At 35.7% G+C, this 12,662-nt stretch overlaps 1 protein-coding gene across 3 annotated transcripts in view; it reads left to right on the top strand.

Annotated features, from left to right (window-relative positions):
* CNTN5 (contactin 5) overlaps positions 1-12,662 on the top strand; it is a 1,356,013-nt gene that overhangs the window by 316,990 nt on the left and 1,026,361 nt on the right. For all 3 annotated transcript variants that reach the window (XM_067038233.1, XM_067038231.1, XM_067038232.1), the window contains exon 2: positions 5,341-5,478. The gene's annotated coding sequence lies outside the window, so the exon portion shown is untranslated. The remainder of the gene's footprint in view (positions 1-5,340; positions 5,479-12,662) is intronic.

Raw genomic sequence — 12,662 nt, 5'->3', positions numbered from 1 at the left:
TTTATTTTCATTTTTGTTGATCTGTCCATTGGTGAAGTGGGGTGTTAAAGTCCCCTATTATTATTGCGTTACTGTTGATTTCCCCTTTTTTTGGCTGTTAGCATCTGCCTTATGTATTGTGGTGCCCCTATATTAGGTGCATAAATATTTACAATTGTTATATCTTCTTCTTGGATTAACCCCTTGATCATTATATACTGTCCTTCTGTGTCTCTTGTGTTAGTCTTTATTTTAAAGTCTATTTTTTCTAATATGAGAATTGCTACTCCAGCTTTCTTTTGATTTCCATTTACATGGAATTTGTTTTTCCATTCCCTCACTTTCAGTCTGTACATGTCCCTAGGTCTGAAGTGGGACTCTTACAGACAGCATACATATTGGTCTTGTTTTTGTATCCATTCGGCCAGTCTGTGTCTTTTGGTTGGAGCATTTAATCCATTTACATTTAAGGTAATTATCAATATGTATGTTCCTATTACCATTTTCTTAATTGTTTTGAGTTTGGTATTGTAGGTCTTTTCCTTCTCTTGTGTTTCCTGCCTAGAGAAGTTCCTTTAGCATTTGTTGTAAGGCTGGCTTGGTGGTGCTGAATTCTCTTAGCTTTTGCTTGTCTGTAAAGGTTTTAATTTCTCTATTGGATCTGAATGAGATCCTTGCTGGGGAGAGTAATCTTTGTTGTAGATTTTTCCCTTTCATCACTTTAAATACATGCTGCCACTGTTTTCTGACTTTCAGAGTTTCTGCTGAAAAATCAGCTGTTAACCTTATGGGGATTCCCTTGTATATTATTTGTTGCTTTTCTCTTGCTGCTTTCAATAGTTTTTCTTTGTGTTTAATTATAGTTAATTTGATTAATATGTGTCTTGGCATATTTCTCCTTGGATTTATCTTGTATGGGACTCTCTGTGCTTCCTGGACTTGACTGACTATTTCCTTTCCCATATTAGGGAAGTTTCCAACTATAATCTCTTCAAATATTTTCTCAGTCCCTTTCTTTTTCTCTCCTTCTTCTGGGACCTCTGTAATTCGAATGTTGGTGTGTTTAATGTTGTCCCAGAGGTCTCTGTGTCTGTCCTCAATTCTTTTCATTCTTTTTTCTTTATTCTGTTCTATGGTAGTTATTTCCACTATTTTATCTTCCAGGCCACTTATCCGTTCTTCTGCCTCAGTTATTCTAGTATTGATTCCTTCCAGAGAATTTTTAGTTTCATTTACTGTGTTGTTCCTCATAGTTTGTTTGCTCTTTAGTTCTTCTAGGTCCTTGTTTTACATTTCTTGTATTTTCTCCATTCTATTTCCAAGATTTTGGATCATCTTTACTATCATTACTGTGAATTCTTTTTCAGGTAGACTGCCTATTTCCTCTTCATTTGTTTGGTCTGGTGGGTTTTTACCTTGCTCCTTCATCTGCTGTGTATTTCTGTGTCTTCTCATTTTGCTTAACTTACTGTGTTTGTGGTCTCCTTTTTCACAGGCTGCAAATTCCTAGTTCCCATTGTTTTTGATATCTGCCCCCAGTGGCTAAGGTTGGTTCAGTGGGTTGTGTAGGCTTCCTGCTGGAGGTGACTGGTGCCTGTGTTCTGGTGGATGAGGCTGGATCTTGTCTTTCTTGTGGGCAGGACCACGTTTGGTGGTGTGTTTTCAGGTGTCTGTGAACTTTTTACGATTTTAGGCAGTCTATCTGCTAATGGGTGGGGTTGTGTTCCTGTCTTGCTACTTGTTTGGCATGGAGTGTTCAGCACTAGAGCTCGCTGGTCATTGCACAGAGCTGGGTCTTAGTGTTGAGATGAAGATTTCTGGGAGAGTTCTTGCCAATTGATATTACGTGGGGCCGGGAGGTCTCTGGTGGTCCAATGTCTTGAACTCGGCTCTCCCACATCAGAGGCTCAGGCCAGACAGCCGGCTGGAGCACCAAGACCCTGTCAGCCACATGGCTCAGAAGAAAATGGAGAAAAAAAGAAGAAAAAGAAAAAAGTAAGTAAAGTTATTGAAATAAATATTTTTTAATTATGGAAATTAAAAAAGATTAAAAGTAACCAAAAAAAAAAGGAAGAGAGCAGCCAAACCAATAAATGAATCCACCAGTGATAACAAGTGCTAAAAACTAAACTAAGATAAGCATAAAAATCAGAAACTGGTCAGTCGCATACAGCAAATCCCCAGTCTACAGTTGCTCCCAAAGACTACCACCTCAATTTTGGGGTTATTGGTTGTCTCTTCAGGTATTCCACAGATGCAGCGTACATGAAGTTGATTGTGCAGATTTAATCTACTGCTCCTGAGGCTGCTGGGAGAGATTTCCCTTTCTCTTCTTTGTTCGCATAGCTCCTGAGTTTCAGCTTTGGATTTGGCCCTGCCTCTGCATGTAGGTCACCCTCTGACATCTGTTCTTCACCCAGACAGGAGGGGGTTAAAGGAGCAGCTGATTAGGGGGATCTGGCTCACTCTGGCTGGAGGGAAGTAGGGGTATGGAATGAAGGGCGAGCCTGCAGTGGCAGAGGCCAGCATGATGTTGCAACAGCCTGAGGCGTGCTGTGTGTTCTTCCGGGAAAGTTGTCCCTAGATCACGGGACCCTGGCAGTGGTGGGCTGCACAGACTCCCCAGAGGGGACGTTTGGATAGTAACCTGTGCCTGTATCCAGAATTCTTGGTGGCTGCAGCAGCAGCATTAGTGTTTCATGCCCATCTCTGTTTCACACTGGTAGCCGTGGCTCGTACACATCTCTGGAGCTTGTTTAGGCATTCTCTGAGTCTCCTCTCCTTGTGCAACCCAAAACAATGGTCTCTTGACTTTTAGGCAGTTCCAGACTTTCCCCTGGACTTCCTACCATTTAGCTGTGGCACACTAGCCCCCTTCAGGCAGTGTTCATGCAGCCAACCCCAGTCCTCTCCCTGGTATCTGACCTCTGAATCCCAAGCCTCAGCTCCCAGTCCCTACCCTCCCCAGTATATGAGCATACAAGGCTTTCAGGCTGGTGAGTGCTAGTCAGCACTGATCCTCTGTATAGGAATCTCTCCGCTTTGCCCTCTGCACCTGTTGCTGAGCTCTCCTCTGTGTCTCCGAAGCTTCCCTCCATCTACCCCCTGACTCTGCCAGTGAAGGGGCTTTCTAGTGTGTGGAAACTTTTCCTCCTTCAAGCTCCCTCCCTGAGGTGCAGGTCCCCTCCCTATTCTTTTGTCTCTGTTTTTTTTTCTTTTTTTCTTTTGCCCTACCAAGGTGCTTGGGGAGTTTCTTGCCTTTTGGGAAGTCTGAGGTCTTCTGCCAGCATTCAGTAGGTGTTCTGTAGCAGCTGTTCCACATATAGATGTATTTTTGATATATTTGTGGGGAGAAAGGTGATCTCTACGTCTTACTCCTGCACCATCTTGAAGGTCCTGCTCTGGGTTCTCTATTTTTGTTTTTTGTTTGTTTATTTGGATTTGCTATTGATTTGTGTGAGTTCCTTGTATATTTTGGACATTAACTCCTTATCAGACAAATGATTTGCAGATATTTTGTCCCATTCCATAGAATGCTTTTTCATTTTGTTGATTATTTCCTTTGCTGTGCAGAAGCTTTTTAGTTTGGTATAGTCCCACCTATTTATTTTTGCTTTTGTTATCTTCGCTTTTGGTGTCAAATCCAAAATATAATTGCCAAGATCAGTGCCAAGGGGCTTACCCCCATGTGTTTTTTTCTAGTAGCTTTGTGGTTTCAGGTCTCATATTGATGTATTCAATCCACTTTGAGTTGATTTTTGTTTATGGTGTGAGACAGGGGTCTAGTTTCATTCTTTTACATGTAACCATATGTCCACTTTCCCCAATACCATTTATTAAAGAAATTGTCTTTTCCCCATATACATATTCTTGGCTCCTTTGTCATAAATTAATTGACCATATGTACGTGGGTCTATTTTTGAGCTATCTTTTCTGTTCCATGGATCTGTGTGTCTGTGTTTATGCCAGTACCATACAGTGTTGATTACTATAGTTTTGTAATACAGTGTGAAATCAGTAAGTGGGAGGCCTCCAGTTTCATTCTTCCTTTTCAAGATTGCTTTGGCTCTTCAGGGTGTTTGTGGTTCTATACAGATTTTAAGATGGTTTTTCTATTTCTGTGAAAAATGCCACTGGAATTTTGATAGGGATTACACTGAATTTTTAGATCACTTTGAGTAATACGGAAGTTTTAACAATATCAATTTTTCCAATGCATCAGCACAGAATATCTTTCCTTATTTTGTATCTTCCTCAATTTCTTCCATCAGTATTTTATAGTTTTCAGTATACATGTCATTTACCATCTTGGTTAAATTTATTCCTATGTACTTTATTCTTTTTGATGCAATTTAAACAGATTATTTTTTAAATTTCTCTTTTGATAGTTTGTTACTAGTGTATAGAAATACAAATGATTTTTGCATTTTGATTTTGTATCCTTCAAATTTACTGAATTTGTTCATTAGTTCTAATTTTCTCTTTTGAGTCTTTAGGTTTTTCTATGTATAATATCATGTCATCTGCAAATAGAGATGTTTTAACTTCTTCCTTTTTGATTTAGATGCGTTTTATTTCTTTTTTCTTTGCGTAATGACTCAGGCTACAACTTCCAGTACTATGTTGAATAAATGTGGTAAGAATGGGCATCCTTGTTTTATTCCTTATCTTAGAGGGAAAGGTTTCATCTTTTCATTGTTTAGTATAATGTTAGCTGTGGGTGTGTCATGTATGGCTTTCATTATGTTGATATACATTCCCTGTATGCCCAGTTTGTTGAGAGTGTTTATCATAAAGAGATGTAGTGTGTCACATTGATTTGCAGATGTTGAATAACATTAACAAAATAAAGAATAAAAACCATATAAGCATCTGAATAAATGAAAAAAAAAAGCATTTGACAAATTCAACAACCATTTATGATAAATACTTGTGTTCCATGTGTTAATGAGAAAAAAGTGTATTCTGCTGCTGTTGGATGAAATGTTCTGTAAATATCTGTAAGTCCATCAGGTCTTACATACAGTTTAAATTCAATTCTTCCTTATGATTTTCTTCTGAATGATGTGTTAAATGTTTTAAGCTTTTGAAATCCATGAAAATTTAGCTTGTGATATGCTTTTGTGTTTATTACCAAATATAAATTACAAAGGAAAAATTAAATCTGATAATGTAACAACTCTATATTTAATTAGAAGTATTATAAATACATGTTGATATTGGTAAATGGCATAGTAATTTTCTGTATAAATAAAGAAATTACATAAGATATTTAATAAGAAAATTTGATTTAATTCAAACAATGGAAATTTGAAATAAAAATTATTTGTAACCATAATAGCAGATGTATTTTCTTAACAGGTGACCTTAAAGGATTGCCATTTAGTGTCATTCAAGATCAACTAAGCATCATTTTTGCATGACTACGGCAAAAGGATATCTTTACAGAACCAGTTCCTTTTTGAAGTTTATAATCTGGGCCCTGTTTTCAGACAGAAGGTACAGTTCATCTTTTATTAATATACCTTTGAAATGAAAAAAATGTTGAAGGGAAAAGAAAAATAAAGCCTGTGTGTGCCATTTATGGAACTCCTTAACAATAGCTCAATATGTTAAAGATCAAATTTTTTGTTTACTCTAAATAAGTGCTTTATTTTAAATTGAAAAACCCTTAATTGTGTTAGTAAACACAAATACTCTACAAATATTCTAGTAATAATATTAAAGTGAGAATAGTAAAAAATTTTGTCTTTATTAAATATTTTAGTTTGATATGAGCATGGCAAGTACACAGAGATTGTGTTAAATTGCTGAAAACTATAAGAGAAACAGTATTCTCAATATAGCCTCTTGTTTCATATCTTCCTCAACCAACATATAATCTGCTATTGGATGGATTTCCTGGGGTTTTTTTGACAGCTTGAGCTTGAAGGCATTGCTTAGGTTATATAGGCAGGAAGTGTTGCACAGAAAGAGGTTGAATAATCCCCACTTTAATAGGATATCTCCAAGATGAAAGTGACTTGTATGCCATTTTCTCAGCAACTCCACATTCTTGTATACTAAAACAACAACCAAAATCATTAAATATTATTTACATCTATTTTGAATAAAAATGACCATTGTATAATTAAATAATAGTCATATAAAATTAATACACTAAAATGTTTTAGAATACATGATTAGAAACATGTTTAATATTCACAACTAAGTGGGCATGAACATTTCAGTTTATTGAAATTATTTCAATTTAATTCAATTTATTAATTCAATGTATTAATTCAATTATTTCAATTTAATCTACTGTGTGCTACTTAACTACAATACATATGAAGTATTTTTGTATAATCAGCCAAGGAGGTCAATCCATTTGGGATGTAGAATTATTTACCTTTGTTTTCTAATTATTTATAAAATACTGACAGTATCATACCCAATTTCAAGGCTGTGATAGATCTATCGTTTAATTTGTCAGGTTAATTCAAGTTAATTGATTCAAAATATTGGAAAGTATTTTCCTAAGCCTATTCTGTGATTTCAGTTTCTTCATGCTTGAAAATTAGAGTAAAGAAGGAAAGTGACTAAATCTGAATTTGAGAACAGTTCTGTGAGAGAGTGTTAAGAATCAAGAGTTTGATATGAGATTTTACTTTCTACTTGTCACACTCCTGTTCTGGGATATCACTACAGAAAATTTTACATTTCAAGTGCCTTTCATTCATTCCATTAAGTCATACCAGTTTTTCATGTTTATTGAAGATCCTAACTATACCAGGTATCTTTATATTAATTTTTTGGAGAAAAATAACAATTAATTTTCATTTTCTCAGAGTCTAGAAAATAAGGGGAGAGAAAAGATAAGGAAGTAGATTGAAAGTCTCTGATAGTGAAACCCCAAGCCATGGGAAAAAAAAAAATGAGTTCCCCATGAATTAGTCCACTGCTATATTCTAATATTGAACAGATTTTTCAGCCAAATTTTGCCATCATATTTCTGCTTGTTACAACAAGAATGATCTGAGAATAGGTTACATATACAAAATAAAATAACGATAACAATTTGTGTTCTATCTACAAAAGATGCACACACATTTGGAAGGTATTATTTCCTGTATACAAAGCATTTTGTCTTCAACTCTTAATCACTGGAGCATCTTAACAAATCAAACTCTATATTAACTTGCTGCTTCTCTAATACCTGTGAATACCAGAGATAAATTATATGCAGACACCTTAATTGAATTTTGTGATGTTAGAAACTATTTATGGTGCTTGTGACATTTTTAAAGAAAGACAACTGAACACAGCATATCAGCTGTGGGTAAGAGGATTTTGGATCTAATGCTCACTTCCAGATGCATGATGGATATGTCATTTGAATTTATGGTAGACATATCAGCAGATGGAAATAGAATGGAGTAAATGCCTTTGCCGCCTGTGAACTGGTGCATTTTATCAATTACCAGCTGAATTGTATTAAATTCAAGTACTTCAACAGGACTCTAATTAATTTTTGAGAAGAGGATTTTGGAAACATATTAATAAATCTAGGTTTCACTTTGAGGATGGGGAATATATTTTACTGTACAGAGAACCTATGGACACGGGTTTGGCAGAGCATAGCTCACTCGTGTTATGTCACTCATTCTACTATTCTGCCTGGCTAATTGAAAAGCATATTGGTAGAATAGGAAGCAGTTGAAACAGATGAGACAGACTGAGCACTCCAAAAAGACATAAGTGAATTAGAATTGATGAATCTGATGAGAGTGAATTCACAGTGTCAGTTTAAATAAAGCCCCATTTCATTCATGTACTTGTACCTAATCTGTCACTACAGCTACTAGAAACATTCAGGGAAGGCACTGACAGTTTTATCTTGACAAAGTCAGCTAAATTCCTGCCATAATAAGCAGGAACGTATATTAAAAGGGGTCCTGAGTTCAGCCTCTGACAATGAAACATTTCACTCAATAAGTTACACAATGCTATTTAATAGACTTTGGCTCAGTTCCACGAGAAAGAGCTTCATTCCATTAGCGAAGAGCCTGTGTGGCTCTAAATTTATAGATATTCAGAATTGGCAGAATTCTTATCACTTAATGAAAAAACTAATTCCTAGTATCAATGCATATAAATAAAGAGAACCACAGCTGATGAAAATAGAATGGGATGTTCTCTCATTTTAAAAAATGAGAAATTTAATTTTTCATCCTTAATGTTCTTGAAAATTGTATAAAAATTTGAAAGAAAAAATCCTTTTCACATACTTTATTTTTTATTTATTTTTTACAAATAATCCTCAACCTTTAAGTTGTGCGTTTTTTTCTTTTTTAAAAAAAATTTTATTTATTTATTTTTCTGCATCGGGTCTTAGTTGTGGCATGCAGGATCTTTTGTTGCAGTGCACGGGCTTTTTGTTGTGGCATGCAGGCTTCTCTCTAATTGTGGCATGGGCTCCAGAGCACATGAGGTCAGTAGTTGTGGCACACAAGCTCTCTAGTTTTGGTGCACATGCTCTGGAGCATACAGGGTCTAGAGTACATGGGCTCAGTAGTTGTGGCACGTGGGCTTAGTTGCCCTGCTGCATGTGGGATCTTAGTTCCCTGACCAGGGATCAAACCTGTGTTCCCTGCATTGGAAGGGGGATTCTTAACTACTGGACAATCAGGGAAGTCCCCTTTTCACATACTTTAGTTGCTACATATGTGCTGTTTATGTTAACAGCACTGCTACTTGTTATAATGTTTACAGTGTGGTATCCAGAATTCACAACTTAAAATAATGGGGAAGTTCCATGAAGATAGTTTTGGCTGAATATTAGAACTTTCTAACAATTGGAGTGTCCACAATAGTCTTTCAAGTGTAGTGTGTCCAAATAAATGGGAAAGTACAATTCCTAATTGTCAGGAAGGGAGATGGAAGAGTTCCCTCCAAAATTGTTATTCAATAATAAAATATTAATTCATTCTAAGATGTTTGTTATAAAGATCAGTATTTTGCTACTTGTAAAAATTAGTTTTTTAATTTTAACTATATTTGTGGTTTTTGTCTTTTGGAAGATACTATTTTCAAATATTTTATAGGAAAATTTATTATATAAAGTATACAAAAATCCCTGGATATGTGAACCAAAGCAGGATGACAAATAATTTATCGGTTTGTATAAAATATTTTATAATTTGAAGTTGTATGAATTTCTTAGATAGCATTTACTTCTGTCTGCCAGTTGTAGAGGTGGGAGGGGGTGGCTTAAGTTGGTTACCAAGGTATTATCTTCAATATCATTTTGTTCAGAGAAAATATGTTGGTGAATTAATATTTTTCAAGTTGGAGTTCCTAAGGATATGAAAAAAACTAAGTTTGCCCAAAGCAAAAAGGGGAAAAAACAGTACTAAGTTTCAGTGTGATAATATGGAATGCCTAGGTTTTATATTACATAGACTTTTGCTAGCATTCACAAACTGTAAACATTCAAACACTTCAAGTAATGTGAATGTATGCAAAATACATCACACATAGTAATGTTTATTGAATATTTCTATTGTGGAAAGAATTCACAGAGACAGAGGAAAGAGTGGCATTTAGGCATTTAGTGTCATGTTTTCCTATACCTTTATTTAGATGCCAGGGAAGACTGAGTGTGGAAAATAAAAACCAAAATGATTTTTTTCAGGCAGTTTTCAAATATATAAGAAAGTTTCTGTTTAATCCTGCTTATATACAAGCAACGGAAACCCTTAGCTTGAATACTCAGCTACCTGAATGGCTCAAGACTATCCTACAAAATATATGAGGGGCTCTATCTCTACAAATAGATGTCTGAAACTTAGTTACTCTTTCTGTATTAAGCTTAGTTTACTTAGTAAGTCCTAGACAGACTAATGATTAATAAGATACAGACTTTTTTTCCCTAAAATCTGTCATATTTACTGAGTGTATTGAAGTGATTTTGACAAATGGAAAGATTACAGGCTTTGGAATAAGGATGAGCCAGGATTGAATCTTTGCTGTAAATTTGCTACCTGTAGAAACTTGAGCTTAATTGTTATGAACCTTATGTTTCCTTCAGCTTAAAAAAAAAAATTGATGTCTCATTTTACAAGGGTATGAGAAGTTGAAATTAAGCAAGTCTGTCTATCTATTATCTATCTACCTACCTATCTATCATGTATACATACACACACATACACACATATGGACTTTGGTATCTGGAAGGTGTTTATTATGATTGCTATTGTGATAAAATGAATACCACACTATTTTACCACTGAGTAGAACAATACTGAGAGTCTGATGAGATTTTAAAAAGGGAGGAAGGAAGGATGGGAGGGAGAGAGGGTGGGAAGGAGAAAGGAAGGAGAGGAGGAAGGGTGGGAGGTAGAGAAGGTAGAGAAGTGGTAAGAAGGAGAAAAAGGAAGCAAAAGAACACAGGAAGAAAGAAAGAGAAAGGAAGAAAGAAAAGGAAGAGAGGAAGGAAAGAAAGGATAAAAGAAAAGTAAAGAAAGAGAGAGAGAGAGGTAGAGAGGGAGGAAGGGGGGAAGAGCAGAAAGAAAAACAGATATGACTCTTTTTCAAAACATTAATAATATTTGCATCCTGGGGCTGTTGTGGGATATAAAATAAACATAGAAAAGTGATTCATCTGTCATAAGTTATTAGAAAATGGGATACAAAACAAATGCTCCCATTCATAATCAAAAAAATGACTATATAATGCTCTGCTGGATTTTGTGCTGGCACATAGCATTATTTCCTTATTCTTTTCCTCTTCAGTACATTAGAGGGCCTGGGGGCCTAATAACTGCACTTCTCAGAAGACCTGCAAGCAAGACTTAGGATTAGGTGCCACTCAACAGGAAACATGAGATATGGAAGTTATAAGAAAAGCGGAAATCTTACCGTGGTCCTTCCAGTTCTAGTAACCCCAGATGCTTTTCTTAGTATCTTATGTCTCAGTGCTGGAAGCTATTATCATTGCTTGCAGTTATGTATAGATTTTGCAATTTCTTACTGTTTCAAGGCTAGTGGTAAATTAAAGATTTAGCAGTGCTTTCTGACAGTTGTTCCTTCAGCCTTTTTAACAGTTTATAAACACCTAATATCTAAATTCTTTTCTGCTTGAAATACCATGAGTTTTATTTTTATTTTTTTTACCTGGCCTTGGCAGGTAAAGAAAATGTCTAAAGGTAAACAAACAAAAAGTAGACAACACACATATAACAGATATATATAAAACCCTGTCCTTTGACTTTGGACTTAGCCATGTGTGACTTTCTTTGGCCAATAGAATGAGGCAAAAGTAATAGTATATCAGCCCTGAGCTTGGACCTTCAGATACATTGTATAATTCCACAAACCCTGTTGTTCTTTTCTCATCATCATGAGAATAAAGGAAAAAAAAAAGACAGTGGAGTAGTGCCACCCCAGGAGAACCATCCCAGCTAAGCCTAGCTGTAATCAGCTGACCCTCAGCCACTCAAGATAAGTAAATGATAATAAATGATTGTTATTTTATTTTTTTATTTTTATTTTTTTGTGAAGAAGAGAAATAATTTATTAGGTTTTGTTTTGTTTAGTTTTGTTTTTTGGGGTTTTGGGGGGATTGTTTTGTTTTTTTAATACCTTTATTGGAGTATAACTGTTTTACAATAGTGTGTTACTTTTTCCTTTACAACAAAGTGAATCAGTTATACATATACATATGTTCCCATATCTCTTCCCTCTTGTGTCACCCTCCCTCCCACCCTCCCTATCCCACCCCTCTAGGTGGTCACAAAGCACAAAGGTGATCTCCATGTGCCATGTGGCAGCTTCTCACTAGCTATCTAATTTACATTTGGTAATGTATATATGTCCCTGCGACTCTCTCACTTTGACACAGCTTACCCTTCCCCCTCCCCATATCCTCAAGTCCATGCTCTAGTAGGTCTGTGTTTTATTCCTGTCCTACCACTAATCTCTTCATGACATTTTTTTTCTTAGAGTCCATATATATGTGTTAGCATACGGTATTTGTTTTTCTCCTTCTGACTTACTTCACTCTGTATGACAGACTCCAGGTCTATCCACCTCATTACAAATAACTCAGTTTCATTTCTTTTTATGGCTGAGTAATATTCCATTGTATATATGTGCCACATCTTCTTTATCCCTTCATTTGTTGATGGGCACTTAGGTTGCTTCCATGTCCTGGCTATCGTAAATAGAGCTGCAATAAACATTTTGGTATATGACTCTTTTTGAATTATGGTTTTCTCAGGGTATATGCCCAGTAGTGGGATTGCTAGGTCGTATGGTAGTTCTATTTTTAGTTTTTTAAGGAACCCCAATACTGTTCTCCATACTGGCTGTATCAATTTACATTCCGACCAGCAATGCAAGAGGGTTCCCTTTTCTCCACACCCTCTCCAGCATTTATTGTTTCTAGAGTTTTTGATGACGGCCAAACTGACTGCTGTGAGATGATATCTCATTGTAGTTTTGATTTGCATTTCTCTAATGATTAATGATGTTGAGCATTCCTCCATGTGTTTGTTGGCAATCTCTATATCTTTTTTGGAGAAATGTCTATTTAGTTCTTCTGCCCATTTTTGGATTGGGTTGTTTGTTTTTTTTGTTGTTGAGCTGCATGAGTTGCTTATAAATTTTGGATATTAATCCTTTGTCAGATGCTTCATTTG

The sequence above is a fragment of the Kogia breviceps genome, chromosome 7 (assembly GCF_026419965.1).
Source record: "Kogia breviceps isolate mKogBre1 chromosome 7, mKogBre1 haplotype 1, whole genome shotgun sequence".
In the NCBI taxonomy this organism is placed as follows: domain Eukaryota; kingdom Metazoa; phylum Chordata; class Mammalia; order Artiodactyla; family Physeteridae; genus Kogia; species Kogia breviceps.
This window is presented reverse-complemented; position numbering and strand designations above follow the sequence as displayed.